General features: G+C 46.4%; 1 long non-coding RNA gene across 2 annotated transcripts in view; it reads right to left on the bottom strand.

Annotated features, from left to right (window-relative positions):
- Nucleotides 1-15,085, bottom strand: part of LOC146821551 (uncharacterized) — a 675,073-nt gene that overhangs the window by 118,850 nt on the left and 541,138 nt on the right. The window contains exon 5 of one of the 2 annotated variants that reach the window (XR_014963183.1): nucleotides 6,646-7,671. The exons of the other annotated variant lie outside the window; for it this stretch is intronic. This is a non-coding gene — a long non-coding RNA (uncharacterized LOC146821551). Of the gene's footprint in view, nucleotides 1-6,645; nucleotides 7,672-15,085 lie in introns of those variants that run through there. 2 annotated transcript variants of the gene reach the window in all.

The raw sequence follows: 15,085 nt of genomic DNA, 5'->3' as shown, positions 1-15,085 counted from the left end.
GTGCAGAAAGAAGCAACAGAAGTCCTCAAAGACGAAGAAAAGTGCAGGAAGAAGGATAACGTGCAGAAAGAACAAAAAGAAGAGCAGAAAGAAGCCTTGTTGCAAAATCATCCTGTACCCTCAACTTTTTCAGACGGATACTGGTGGTAACTGAGTCTGACTAACCAGTCCTAGAGCCAGTGCTATGTTAAAAGACACTTAGAATACAGTGAAAACACCTACATACACTAGGGAACATTATGCGTTGGGGTCCCCCTGTGATTAGCATGACCTCCTCTGTAAGCCCCTAGTATATAATAGGGCAGGGGGATTAAAACTACCTCTTAAAACAGGCCAGAGGGCGTTTTTGCACACGTTAACTCAGGCCCCGTCCCCTCCCTTCACCACTGTGTAAACACGCCCTGTGTCCGTTTTTAGTTGGGAGATTAAGTTCATTTAAATCCTGAGGGTCCCTAGGGTCCAACTAGCCCACTAGGTACCTCCAGTAAGTGCCACAGAGCTGCGTTGCAGAGAGGTGTAAAAAGTGGCACGGCCTGGACCACCTCTCTGCAATGCAGCTCAGTGGCGCTTACTGGAAGCACTTGGTGGGCTAGTTAGCCCCCAGGGGCCCTCAGTATTGAAGGAAAATTATATCCCCAATTTAAAACGTGCCATAGTGCGTGTTTGCACACGTCACCTCAGGCCCCGTCCCCTCCCTTCACCACTGTGTAAACGCGCCCTGTGGCTGTTCTAAGTTGAGAGATTAAGTCCCCTTGAATCCTAAGGGTACCTAGGGTCAAACTAGACCACTAGGTACCTCCAGTAAGCGCCACAGAGCTGCGTTGCAGAGAGGTGTAAAAAGGGGCTTGGCCTCAGCACACCTGTCTGCAGCGCAGCTCCCTGGTGCATACTGGAGATGCCTGTTGGGCTAGTTGGCCCTCAGGGACCCTCAGTATTGAAGAGGAATTAATTCCCCAACTTACAACTCGCCAGGGGGCGCGTTTGCAGAGTGCTGCAAGGAGGGGGCGTGGCCTCCGGCACGATGCCAGTCTTTTATTTATTTTAATTTTTTAAGAAGGTGGGCTGTGTGGTTCCCCTTCTTATTCTAATTTATTGGCCCTGATGACCCCATCCCCCAGGGCCTGTCTCCTAATTATATTTTTTTTACCCCAATCCCCAGGGCCGGCCACTGTTTTTTATTATTTTTAAAAAATATATATTTATAGACACACCTAGGACATGCTGGACAAACCGTACGTACCTATCACCATGACGATTTGCTTGATATTCATTAAAAGGCGATTATGCATACAATGAATCCACGTGGAATGTATTTACACCACTAGTGAAGCTCTGACATGTCTGATGCCCTACCGTGCCTAATCCCGGTAGACACCCTTGTCGTTTATTTATACAAACATGGGTAGCTATTGACGGGCACATTTAATACACATGCACACCAAGCCATTCAAAGGGGATTCGACAAAAATTCGACCAAAACTTTGCAAGAAACCCCCCTCACGGTTAATAAAACACACATCCACTGCCGGATGTGTAATACTTTTTATTTTACTCTCTGGAAAGGGGACGAACATCACTTGAGAGTCACAGCGCGCTCCTGGCAGAGCCCAATGCTGTGTTACACCCACCATTGCCTGCTGAGTGCCACACACCTCTGTGTTGTATTCCACTGCTAGTGCATATGCTATGACACTCTCTAGCCCATGTGCACTGTAACACCACCCCGTGAATATGTCATGCCACACTTGTCTTCGCACGGGTTATATTGCCCCATCTAACGTGCCTTCCTCGATGCCTATGTTATAACGCACAGTGCTATGCCATACATATTACAATCTGGGATCCATATCTTTGTCACAGTGCATATGCAACGTTACACTCCCCAGCACATATTTTATATTACAACTTTAGAGACTAGTTAGGTTACACAACACTGCCCTGTGCATATTACACTCCAAGGCGCATATCGCATAGCACACGCTAGTGCCTGTGCTATCTCGCGCTCTCCAATGAATCTGTCATTGCGCACAATGTATTGCATATTATATTTCACGCCCGGTTCATCTTATATCACACTTTTTGGTGCATAGTTTATACCATACACTATATCTAGTTTTCATTTTCAATCGTGCTCTCAGGACTATGTTCTATATAACACTGTGTTCACCTACCCTTTTCACGGGCATTACATTTTGCGATAGGGGGTGGAGGGTCAGGGGGTGTTTCTGCCAAGTGAGCCCGGAGTCACAGTCACAAACGTCCTCTTCTTCCTGAATAAAAGTGAGATTATGCTGCATACTTGTTCATATTTTAAGTAGTTCGCACAGACACACGTTTTAAAAACAATAAAGTTCCTAATACCCGCCTTCTCTGAACAGTTAGCTTGCTGCCCCATCCCCCTCCTCCCTATCCTCTGTTGTGTGAATCCATGGACTAGCCTCCTCCCTCCTGCCATGCATGGTCTGATGTGCTGCCACTGCCCTCAATTTAGTATGATGTACAAGTCCACTCCTCCTGCCCTCCATTGCCCAATTCTATGCCCCATCATTGACCTCTTGCTTAAACTCTTTGCTTAGCTTGCTGCCCCTATTATCCTTCCCCCTGCCCTCCGATGTCTTTGTGTATGCCCCTGCTCCATCCTTTTTGCCCACCATGTTCTATGGACCTGCCACTCCTATCTACTCTGAGTGTTCTGTTGAGCTGCCACTCCCCTCCCACCTGCCTAGCATTGTCAGATAACTGTAACCTGTCCCTGCCACCTCCACCCTGCCTGTCCACATGCCATGCCCCTATCCTCTTCCTCCTGTCCTACATGGTCCATTGTACTGCCACACCCTTCTGCCCTCCCTGGTCTGTTGTGCTGCAACTGCTCCTCCTGCCTGCCCCGTGCAGTCTGTTGTGAGGCCCCTTCCCCTGAACTTTCTTGTCTGTGCACAGGTCCTGACCCTCCCTTCTATCCTCCATCGTCATTTGTGCATGCCCCTGCACCCTCCTTCTTGCCCATCATAGCCATTGTGCTACCACTAACCCTCCCACTTGCCATGCATGGTCTTCTGTGCTGCCATGGCCCCTCCCACCTTCCCTGTGTGGTCAGTTAGCTGCCCCTGAACCCCTCCCACCTTCCCTCCATGGTCTGTGTGTATGCCATCACAGTCTCACTGTTGCTCTTCATGGTGTGTCTTGCTTCTAGTGCCCATCCTGCCTGACCTCCATGGCTATCTTGCTGCTCCTGCCCTGCCCCCTTGCCCCCAGCCCTCTGTTTACATGTGCAGACCCCTACTCCCTCCCTCCTGGCTTGTCTGTTCCATTGTAATGCCCCTGATCCATCCCTCCTGCCCTTTATGGTCTGTTATGCTGCAGCTTTCTCTCCTGTCTGTCCATTATGGTCAGCTAGCTACCATTGCCTCTTGCCCCTCTGTTGTCCATGTGCATGGTCCTGTCCCCTCCCTCCTGCTTTCTATGGATTGTTGTGCTGCACTCCTGTCCCGCATGCCCTGTGTGGTGTATTGTGCTGCTGCAAACCCTGATGCCTGCCCTGCAGGGTCAGTTTGGTGCACCTCTCCATGTCCCTCCTGTCCTCTGTTATCCAAGTCCATGTCCCTACCCCATTTCCTTCCATGATCCAATGTACCTTACTTGCGAACATTTTGAACTTGGTAAGAGGGAGATTTTGAAAAAAAACTGGGGTATTGATTTTCCCCTTTGAGTTACATTGAAAAAGAGGAGATTGTAGACAGGAGACAGATAAAATAAAGCCCATTTGAGCTTAAAAACATTGGACGTTTCCTGGCTGAATCGGGTCTGTTGGCATGTATGGTTGTACTACCATTGCCTCTTCCTTCTGCCCACAATGGTCTATTACATTGCCACTGCCTCTCTTGCAAGTCCTGTATTGTTGGTTTGTTGCCCCTGCCCCCCTTTCCACTGCCCTCCATAGTCTGTTGTGCTGCCACGGCCCTTTCTGCCTGCTCAGTGTGATTAAATTTGTTGCCTTTGCACACTCCTACCTGCCTTCAATTTTCAGAGTCCGTGCCCCTGGCCTCTGCCTCTCAACAGTATCCTAATGAACAACTAGATTGCTAACATTCTATATTTATTGCAAAAGTGTGGAACGCCTGACGTCATCTTGATGTAATCAAAACTGTAATACCTAGAGCATTTCCTTTAGAAATTACATATATGAGAGGGTCTTATTGGCATCAAAATTATGGTTAGTGCTCTAAAAGACTAAAATAAGGACATATTTTCTGAGTTTTCAAATAGCGAGAAAGCACTTTTAAATTATTTGTTACCTTTATGTTTTTTTATCCAGTTGACCACTTGATTAAATGTTGCACTTAGGGGAGAGGATGTGGTGTTACTTCCAGAACTGCAGACTTTGCAACTGGGGAACCAGGTTGGAGTTTCTGCTTCAGCTCGACATTCTGTGATTCTGGTCAAATCACTTAGTCTCCCCATGTCTACAACCAAAATGAATTTGTTCTTGTGTGATGTAACCAATGCTCATGTAAAGCACTCCAATACCTGGCAAGTCTGCACTATATAACACTGCAAAAACACAAAATAATAAGTGTTTTGCACACTTCTGTCATTGGGCTATATTTGGGCTACATCTGGGTGATTTTGGGCTACATTTGGGCTCTTTTGTCTCCGGTGGCCATCTTGGGAGATTTATTTGTTATGAAGTTTCCTAATTTCCTCATGTACTGCAGTCTCCTCAGTAGGAAATGCTTTCAGTTTTTTACTTTGATTCCATCATGAAGGTATTCAGATATGTCACACATTTGCCATAAATTCTGAATGTTAGCACTCTAGTTGCTCATTAGATCACTGTAGTAAAACTACTGTTCACCATGGAAGTCTGCTCCTGGTATTAAAAGTGCATGTTTCAGTCTGCATGTCAGAATTTTTTTATGAAATAGAGGATTTGAGAAGTCATTCAAAATGTGCCCTCATTTTCTTTCTTCAGCATTAATCATAATTTCTATGGCAAAATGAACCCCCTCATTGTGTTCCTTTTTAAATTAAATGTTTTAAGTGTTACCAGTTTATTCCAATCAAGATGGCTTCAGGTGTGCCATACTTTTGTCATAATGAAGACAGTAAGCGCTCTAGTTGTTTTTAAGAACACTCTGGGACATTCTGTCATTGGGCTATACTTGGGCTACATCTGGGTGATATGTGGGCTACATTTGGGCTCTTTTGTCTCTGGTGGCCATCTTGGCAGACTTATTTGTTATGAAGTTTCCTAATTTCCTCATTTACTGCAGTCTCCTCAGTAGGAAATACTTTCAGTTTTTTACTTTGATTCCAAAGGCATTCAGATGTGTCACACATTTGCCATAAATTCAGAATGTTAGCACTCTTTTTGCTCATTAGATCACTGTAGTAAAGCTACTGCTCACCAGGGAAAACTGCTGCTGGTATTGAAAGTGCATGTTTCAGTCTGCATGTCAGAATTTTTTAATGAAATAGAAGAGGATTTGAGAAGTCACTCAAAATGTGCCCTAATTTTTCTTTCTGCAGCACTAATCATACTTTTTATGGAAAAATGAACCCCCTCATTTTGTTCCTTTTTAAATTAAATGTTTTAAGAGTTACCACTTTAATCCAAGCAAGATGGCTTCAGGTGTGCCATACGTTTATCATAAGTAGGACTGTTAGCGCTCTAGTTGTTCTTTGGAACACTCTGGGAAGCTGCAGTAGAACACAAAGGAATCAACTGACAGTCTCTGCCCTTGTTGGATGTACATGTTTTACTGAGAATGTCAGACTTCATTCTCACATGACTGAGAAAGATAATGTGAATTTACAGAAAATAAGCTCTCAGTTTAGCTTATAGATCACCTTCCAAACCTCTGTGGGAAAAGCATGAGAAAATATTTTTCTCTCAATCATGATATCCCAGCAGAAGGCTTTTTCACATGGTGAAATCACCTTAGAACATACCACAATTCCTAAAATGAGTATGGTACCATCAACAAATGATTTATAATGTAACTAAAGTCTTAAAACCTTCTATTAACTGCAATGTTTTTTAATGAGGTGCTATCATGTATATTGGTTCCAAGATGGCTGCCAACACTTCTTGGATGAAGTGCTGACAGCCAATCAGATCTCAGGATGAGATGTGTGGTTAGGCTCCGCCCACATATATATATGATTTTACTTTTGATTTTCTCAGGAACTACTGAACAGATTGACACCAGACCTGCAAAAGGCACATCCCTGACCTGAGGACTACCTCTCTGCCAAATTTCAAGTAATTCTGTTCAGCCGTTCGGGCTGTACCTTGGACTAAACGTCCCTATGGAAAATTGCATCGGGAAAACGCGTTTTGGGACCCCCCTTTTTTCTCAGCCCCCGCTTGACGAATCCCCCCGAGACTTTCAGGGTAGGAGCGGAGCGGAGCGCCCCACCTATTTTGAAAATTTCGCGAGGATTCGTCAACCGGCGCCAAAATTATTCCAAATAGAATGTTGCGGATTTCCTATGGAAACACGGTCCTAACTATAACTATCTACTGGCGACTGCCAGTAGATAATATATATATATATATATATATATATATATATATATATATCTGGTAGAACGGCGTTCCAAACGAGCACTTAAGTCCAGAAATAAACACCAGGGTCCGCGGTTATACCAACAAAACGAGGTTTATTGCAGTCATAAGCCTGTCGTGACGCGTTTCGCCCTCGAAAGGGCTTGTTCACACGACTTGTTGAAAATGTTAATGTCCGTTCATTATATGTCCATTGAACAATAAAGATAATCAAAATGAAAATAGGACTGTGAAACAACATCATCATCATATTCAGCGCCATCTTGAAATAGTATAAGATCATACAATAAATACCATATCGTGAACATAAGATACATGAATAATTTAAATGAATGTGTTCTTGTAATTTTATATATCCACTGATGGTACAAATGTTAATAAGAGGCCAAATGACTTAGTTGTCTACGAATGTGATCGGTAAACAGTATGTATGAAAAAACTGTGGGACAAACATTGTCAAATTACTGATGTCCCGTCATGTAAAAGACAAACCGATACACAATAAACTACCGGAACCCGGAAAAGATCACGGGATCCCGTTCGTAGAGCTAGCGTATTCCCAAGTTGCCTGATGGGAAATGTAGTCCATTCTATATATTCTTGTATTTATACGGCAACACAGATTGAGCCAGCTGTCATATTAAACCAAATAAAGGCTCAAAGAGCCAACAACCCCATGTGTTCTAAGAGAAAATTCTCAAAATATGTTCAGTACATCGGGGTGATGACAGATGCTGACCAAAGTAGATGCAAGTATTGAACCCTTGTTAGTGGGTATAATCTAATTGGTGCCCTATGAAAGAAAAACTAAAGTATAATTCCCTAAATAACGGGAACGTGTTGTAACCATCAGTCTTATCTTGCAAATTCATTAAAAGAGAACGAACAGCTACTGGAACCACGGACTATCCCTCAGTGAAGTGCACAGACTAACAAGTGATAAACAAGTGTATAATAACATAAAAATGACCAGAAACAAGAGGAGAAATGCACACATCTTCGTGTATTCCTTGTCTTGGTGCAGAGAAAATAGAAGGAAGAATATCGAAGAAAAATTAAGGAACAGGTGCCGCCCTCTTGAGACATATTCCCTTCCTATCTTCCTAGGAGAGAGAAAAGAGAGTGAAAGATTAACTAGGGGTAAAAAGACCAGTGCAAAAAATTACTAATAAGAAAACTTTCAAAGTTTTTAGAACTATACAGAAAATGTATATAAGAAATGAATATATATCTCTAACATACAGATCAGAGATGCAAAAATTACAAGAAATGTATACATAAAATGTAAAAGTATATATATAAATGCATGTATCCTTATGTAGGACTGTGTTGTTCGCTCTTCAACATCTTACTGCAGACAAGGGCGGCTATACACAGCAGCGGCTCCTCCGCAATGGCGGATGAGCATCACTCCACTGGCTCAGAGCCAGCAGCTGAAAAACCAAACAATATATTATTTATTTTTCAGCTGCTGGTTCTGAGCCAGCGTGTGCAGGGAGGGGCAGGGCCTTGCCATAGGAGGGGGGATAAGGAGTGGTAGGTGCACTCTTAAGTGCTTATGTCAGTTTGGCTGGTTGTCTTATGCTAGGCAAACTGACATGCGTACTTAGGTTTCTGCAACCCAGCTGTATTTCTCAGCCAGTTTGAAGAAGCAGCACAGACTCCCTGTGCCTGAGCGAGTGTTAATCCAGCCTGCTCAGGCCAAATTCTATGTCAGGACCGGAGGCTCCGATTATGCTTCTCAATCTTTACTAGGAAGCTCACAGCAGCCAATAAAAACAAAGATAAAACCACGTGACAACCATAGAGTCTCGTCCATAAAAGGTCCCTGTCAGCACATAGAGTCCTCTTTCTTTGCTGCTCCGCAGCCAGTTAAGTACCTTATGCATTTTTCTCTCTTACAGTGTGATATTACTTCAGTGTTGGTTTATTGAAAGTTTATACGCTGTAATTGTTGTTTATTACGAAGCGCTGCTTTGTTGCGCGATTGGTTCGTTGTTATTGATTGATTATTACGAAGCGCTGCTTTGTTGCGCGATTTGTTCGTTGTTATTGATTGATTTATTGCTTATTTTGAGGCGCTGCCTTTGATGCGCGTTCGCAGTCAGTGCGAGTTGTGTGGACGGAGGTCTTAGCCTCATCGAGTGTGTATGTTGATTGCCTTTCCTTTTCAGTAGTGCGAAGCGCTGCGGGCGTTTCCGTATCCCGTCGGTGAGTTTGTCTCACGTCATTCGGGTTTGTGGAGCGGGAGATAGGGGAGCGAGGACGCGCGTCTGTCTGACGCGCAGTCCTCTTTTACTATCTGTGCGAGCCTGAGCCAGCGCGCATGCGCGGCGGCCATTTTGCCCGCGAAAATTAGTCGGGCTTGAATCGAACACAGAGCAGTGTGTTTTAACTGCTTAAGACCCGTATTTGTACCGTTTTTTCGGCGGAAAAGGCTCGTTTTGGCTCCCCAGACGCCCTTCTGTTTCTACAGTCAGTGGGGCTGTATAATTCAGCATAGGCTTTGCCTAGAGTGGGATTGGTGATTTGTGTTGTGCAAGCCCTCCCTCCCTCCACATCTAAACTTTATCAGTCGGTGCCTGTATTGGGGGCTTGCCTGGGGTTACCACTCCCCCTGATCTCCTGTGTGAGAATATTGATTGTGAATTTTGACGGACTTCACAAATAATCCTCAGGGTCGTTAATTGCTCACTGTGTGGCAACTATGTCTGAATATTATGAAGAGGATTATTATTATTATGATGACGAAGACCCTTCAGGGTCTATGGAATATGACCTCGTTGAGGCATTGGACGCAGGTGTGCAGCAGTCTGTCAATTCCGCATTGGTGAGGGCGATTGCGCCATTGAAGCGCCATCTTTGCTCTTACGCAAAGAAACAAGGCTGGGTTCCATCCTCAGCTTCCCGTCCTACACCTGGGGGTAAGGTAAGAACGAATCCCCATGCTGCAGATTTCGCTAGGCTCGCACGCTCGATGGCGGAGCAGGAACGTTCTTCTCCTAGAGAAGCGACAATTACTGAGATCTCCCAGGAGGATGATGGCCAAGATACCACACCTGATCCTACAACGGACGAGGAAGAATCTCCTCGCCCTTCCAAGAAAACACGGAAGGAGAAGCACTCTGGCCCGTCCGCATCACCTAAAGTGCTCACGTTCGAACCAGCGGACATTATCCACCCTAACTCATCTTCCTGGCTACCACCGCAAGAGGTAGCAGATTATGTTCAAACCCATCTACGTCAAGCATTTGATACGGACGTACGGGCACGACTACGGTCGGAATGCCCGCGACCGGAGCTAGCAGACAAGGTGGCGGCTACCCCGGAGGTGGACCCGTCCATGTTGACGTACTTGAAAAAGTACTCAAAAGATCCTAAGAAAGGTTTGGACAGGTCCTGGCGATCCTGCCAGGATAAACTACTAGACGTCATAGGCCCCCTGACCAAGATTCTCGAGATCGGCTTTAGGGCCAAAGAATCCTCCATTGCAATTAGCCCTGATGAGTTGATCGGCTGGGCACAGCGGGCAGTGTGCCAGCTGGGCAATGCTAATTGTGCATTGTCGACGGAACGACGCAGGTCCATTCTCCTAAAGTTAGATCCCAGGCTGGCCGAATTATCTACGTCGGAGTCGGGCCCACTAGCCCAAGGCCTCCTGTTTGGTCAACCCTTTCTCAAGGAGCTCACCAAGTTTGTTGCCACATTTAGTGGGCTTGACAAGGCCCAGGGTTCGTTAAAGCGGGCTTTCCGCCCGGTTTTTGGCAGGGCCGGACGCTTCCGGGGGCGCTCGTTCGGCCGGGGATATAACCAAGGCACCCAACGTGGACAGCAGAGAGGTGGTTATCAGGACAACTCAGCCAACACCTCCAATTTTTACCCCTCGCGACGTTCCAGGAACAGGTTCCGCAAAGGTGGCAGATTTGGAGGAAACTCCAACAACCAGCATGATGCCGGAAATTCAGGTGAGCCTCATTCCCTTCTCGGAGGTGACATTGGGGGGCAGAGTGGCATGTTTTCTAGACAAATGGCGCGAAATTTCGCAAGATGCATGGGTGTTGCAGACGGTGCAGGGGTACAGGCTGGAGATGTACGCCTCCCCTGTGCAACACTCCCGCCCCCCCCCCCTCTGTATTTTTCCCGACAAGATCAGAGCTTTATCACGGCAGAAATCAATTCCTTGCTGCAGAAGGGCGCAGTGGCGCCCTCCGAGGTTCACCCTCACGGTTTCGTGAGTACTGTCTTTCTCGTAGACAAGAAAGGGGGCGGTTCCCGCTTGGTGCTAAACCTCAAAGAATTCAACTCGTGGATTGTTTACAGGCACTTCAAGATGGAAGGGATCCATCTACTGCGCGACCTTCTCCAGGAAGGAGACTGGATGGTCCGTTTGGACCTGAAGGACGCGTATCTCTCCATTCCCATTTTTCCACCTCACAGGAGGTTCCTGCAGTTTGTCTGGGGAAAGGTATGCTACGAGTACAAGGTCCTCCCGTTCGGTCTGTCGTCAGCACCGTGGTGCTTCACGAAGCTTCTGAGACCAGTGGTGGAAACTCTCAGGGCCCGGGGAGTCCGCCTCATTATATACCTGGACGACATAATTATTTTGGCATCCTCCCCTCAAACGGTACAAACGCACCTCAATTGGGCGATCAAACTATTGCAGAGCTTGGGGTTCATTGTCAACCCGCAGAAATCAGTGTTAATCCCCTCTCAATCCATCGAATTTCTGGGGTTTACGATCAATTCAGTGACGTGTCAACTCTTACTGCCGATGACAAAGGTCAGGGCAATCAAGAAAGAGTTGCGGTCCATCCTACTCAGGCAGACGACGTCCTTGAGATCTTTAGCCCGCATAGTGGGGCTCCTGGCTTCTTCCATCCAAGCGATCTTCCCGGGCCCCCTTCATTATCGGGCCCTTCAGAGGCTCAAGATCCGCCATCTTCGGAAAGGTCTCAGTTATTCAGAACAGATACCTCTCTCAGAGGAGGCGAGACTGGAGATGGATTGGTGGTTAAACCACATGGAGGCCTGGAACGGCCGAGCGCTATTCGGATCGACCCCGGATGTGGTGATCGAATCAGATGCCAGCCGGTGGGGTTGGGGAGCCCGGTGCGGCACGTTGTCCACGGGTGGTCGCTGGTCGCCAGACGAACTTCATTTGCATATCAATTGCTTGGAACTGTTGGCTGGTTCCTTTGCGATCAGATGTCTGTCACCGCAGAAAGCAGATTGTTGTATACTCCTTCGGATGGACAATATCTCGGCGGTACGTTACGTCAACAAGCTGGGCGGTACCAGGTCGCGGATGTTGGCGGAGATCGCCAAGGACTTCTGGCACTTCTGTCTGCAACACAGAATTTCGGTGGTTGCGGAATATCTGCCCGGTTCCAGCAACCAAGTGGCCGATTGGAATTCCCGCCACCTACAGGACTCCAGCGATTGGAGGTTGTTGCCCACAGTGTTTCGACACCTAACCCACCTTTGGGGCCCTTGCCAGATAGACCTTTTTGCGTCTCGACTGAACAGTCAGGTTCCCCAGTTTTTCAGTTGGAGGCCGGACCCGGAGGCGTTAGCCACAGATGCATTCCTGCAGGAATGGCCGAAGTCCCTCTGTTACGCGTTTCCCCCGTTTCTCATGATCCCACGGGTTCTAGCACGAACAAGAACTTTTCAGGCGGAACTCATTTTGATCACTCCTCTATGGAGGGCTCAAGCTTGGTTTCCGGTGTTACTGGACATGTGTTGCGAGATTCCGATCCTCCTTCCTCAGATGCAGAACCTATTGCTGGACCCTCTTCAGAATCCCCATCCTTTGGTGGCCTCGGGCCAACTTCCTCTCGTTGCTTGGCAGGTTTCAGGGACAGGTGGAGTGTCCCGGGCCTTTCGCGAGAAGCTAGTAACTTCATCAAAGAAGCTTGGTCGGCCAATACTCACAAGCGATACGCCTCATCTTGGAAAAGGTGGTGTGATTGGTGCACTCAACGGGACCTGGATCCCGCTAAGGCACATGTGTCTTTAATGGTCAACTTTTTGGCTTCTATGGCGTCCTCCGGGTTGGCCTACAGGACGGTCAACAACTTTCGGTCCGCCATATCGGCGGGGCATTTACCTGTAGATGGTAAGCCCATTGGGGAACATCCTTTAGTTTGTAAATTACTGAGGGGAGTCAGGATGGTGAAACCCCCTTGCCCAAAGTACTCTCATCTGTGGGATGTTTCTCTTGTCCTCCGATTCCTGGAATCTTGGCCATCCAATAGGTTCTTGTCTCGTAAACAACTCTCAGCTAAGCTGACTATGCTTTTGTGTCTCGTTTCTTGCAAACGGGTTTCTGACGTCCGAGCTCTGGATTTAGCGGGGCGTAGATTTACCCCGGAAGGGGTGTCTTTCACCTTGTCCAGGAGAACGAAGTGTAACACTACTTCAATCACATACCCGGTTTTTCCTAACAATCCTAAACTGTGCGTGGTGCAATGTATTAAGGATTACGAGGTGAGTACTGAGGAGTTTCGTGCTGATATGCAGGGGCAACTACTTATTGCTTTGCAAAAGCCTTTTCGCCCAGTGACGCCAGCTACCTTATCGCGGTGGATGCGCTGGCTCATGAGCGAGGCAGGGATTGATATCTCCAAGTTTGGGGCTCACTCTGCGCGCGGAGCCATGGCTTCCAAAGCATTTGTAACGGGTGTAAGCCTAGTGGATATCATGAGTGCAGCTGACTGGTCTAATGAAAGTACTTTTAAAACGTTTTACTATAAGCCGATTGTCAATGTTGCTTCAATGGTGGTGGCTCAGCTTTGAACAAGCATAATCGGAGCCTCCGGTCCTGACATAGAATTAAAAATTTGCGAACATTCGTGACAAGAATTTTCAATTCTATTAAGGACAACGGAGGCGAGGATTATCCCGCCTCCAAATTCCCACGAGGCCAAATTCCCACGCTGCTCTTATGCTTGAGAGCAGCGCGGGGAGTGGATGGGGAGTCCATGATGCTGTCTCAGGGAATGCTAGGACCAGGAACTGGATCCAGAGTATCGCGAGGCAGCCGGCAGCACCAGGTAATTATTTTATTTATTATTTTTAATATTAACCCCCCCCCCCGCTGTCCACTTCCACGAACCCCCGTGCACCCTCCAACTTTACAGAACTGCTTGCACTTTAGATGTTGATGAAGGTTTTGTTATATTTACCTAAATTTGTTTACAGTTATCGTAATAACTCGATGTAAAATATTACATCCTTTTAAAATCATGTGTATGTTTTGATTTTTTCACTGTCTGTTTTCATTTTTTGCAAGGGTTTTAAGTAACCGAGCAAAACTTGATGAGTGTTTGGGAACAATAGCTTGGAATAAAGATGTGAAATAATATTTTAGCAGGAGAGTGAACCATTTCGAAATATCCAGGGTTGACAAATAAAACATACATATCACTAAGGCACATATTACAGATATGAAATACCATTTCTCTCCTCCGTAGAACATCAAATCCACCCCGCGTGCCCGCAGATGAGGGCATCACGAGCCGGCTGACCATGAGCCCCCTGCCCTCGCTAAAGATGGTTAAGACATATCACACCTCCCCCTGTTAAAATACAACAACAAAATGCATCATTATAAGTATCAACGACGATACTATGCAAGAACACACTCATTGGTTATTTGAAACTGGTGTAAAATGTGTTTCACAAAGCAGTGCAGGTCTTTAAAATCAGCTAGCATGTTTGATTTCAGCTAGCATGTTTGATTTCAGCTTGCATGTTTGATGTTTTCCCCGGTGAAGGAAGTTTTAACATGAGCTGACCTTTTGTCCTGAAAGCAGTCTCTTGACCTGCCAGTCTGGTGGCTGGAGGGGTGGATTGGAGGTAAGCATTAATATGGACAGCTCTGGCAGGTCTCCTGTCCTGCTGTGGTCCTGTATCACTGCTGCTTTTTAGTTTGTAATGGGAAAGACCAGATTATTTTGCATTGCATTTCACACAGCGAAGACTAACATTTCCTTGAGATCGTACACTTGTTTGCACTGATGTTCTTAAAGTTTTATAAATCTTTGAGGGTGTGGTTTTGATTATAATTTGAATGTATGCATCATTTGTGTACTCGTCAAAGAGGACTTCTTGCTTTTGTAAAGTGATAGGAGTAGGATCTAATTATTGAAATATGATAGGGAACAAAGACCCATCCTGCTAGCAGCTCCAGAGCAAGCGCAAAAAGGATCGGGGACAGCGGGCACCCCTGTCTGGTCCCTCTCTGCAGGGTAAAAGCACTGGAAACGGTTGCAATGACCCACACCCTAGCTAATGGCTGTTTAAAGAGAAGTTTAACCCAGGCAATAAATTTAGGGCATAAGCCACAATGCACCAGGACAGCGTAGCGGTGGCTCCATTCCACACTGTCAAAGGCCATGCTTGCATCTAAAGACAGAAGGGATGTTTGCTCTTTCATGCCCGACTGGGTTATATGCAGTATCCCAAACAGTCGGCACAGGTTCAGCCTGGTGCTATGGTGCGGCATGAATCCTG

The sequence above is a fragment of the Triturus cristatus genome, chromosome 6 (assembly GCF_964204655.1).
Source record: "Triturus cristatus chromosome 6, aTriCri1.1, whole genome shotgun sequence".
NCBI classification, from domain to species: domain Eukaryota; kingdom Metazoa; phylum Chordata; class Amphibia; order Caudata; family Salamandridae; genus Triturus; species Triturus cristatus.
This window is presented reverse-complemented; position numbering and strand designations above follow the sequence as displayed.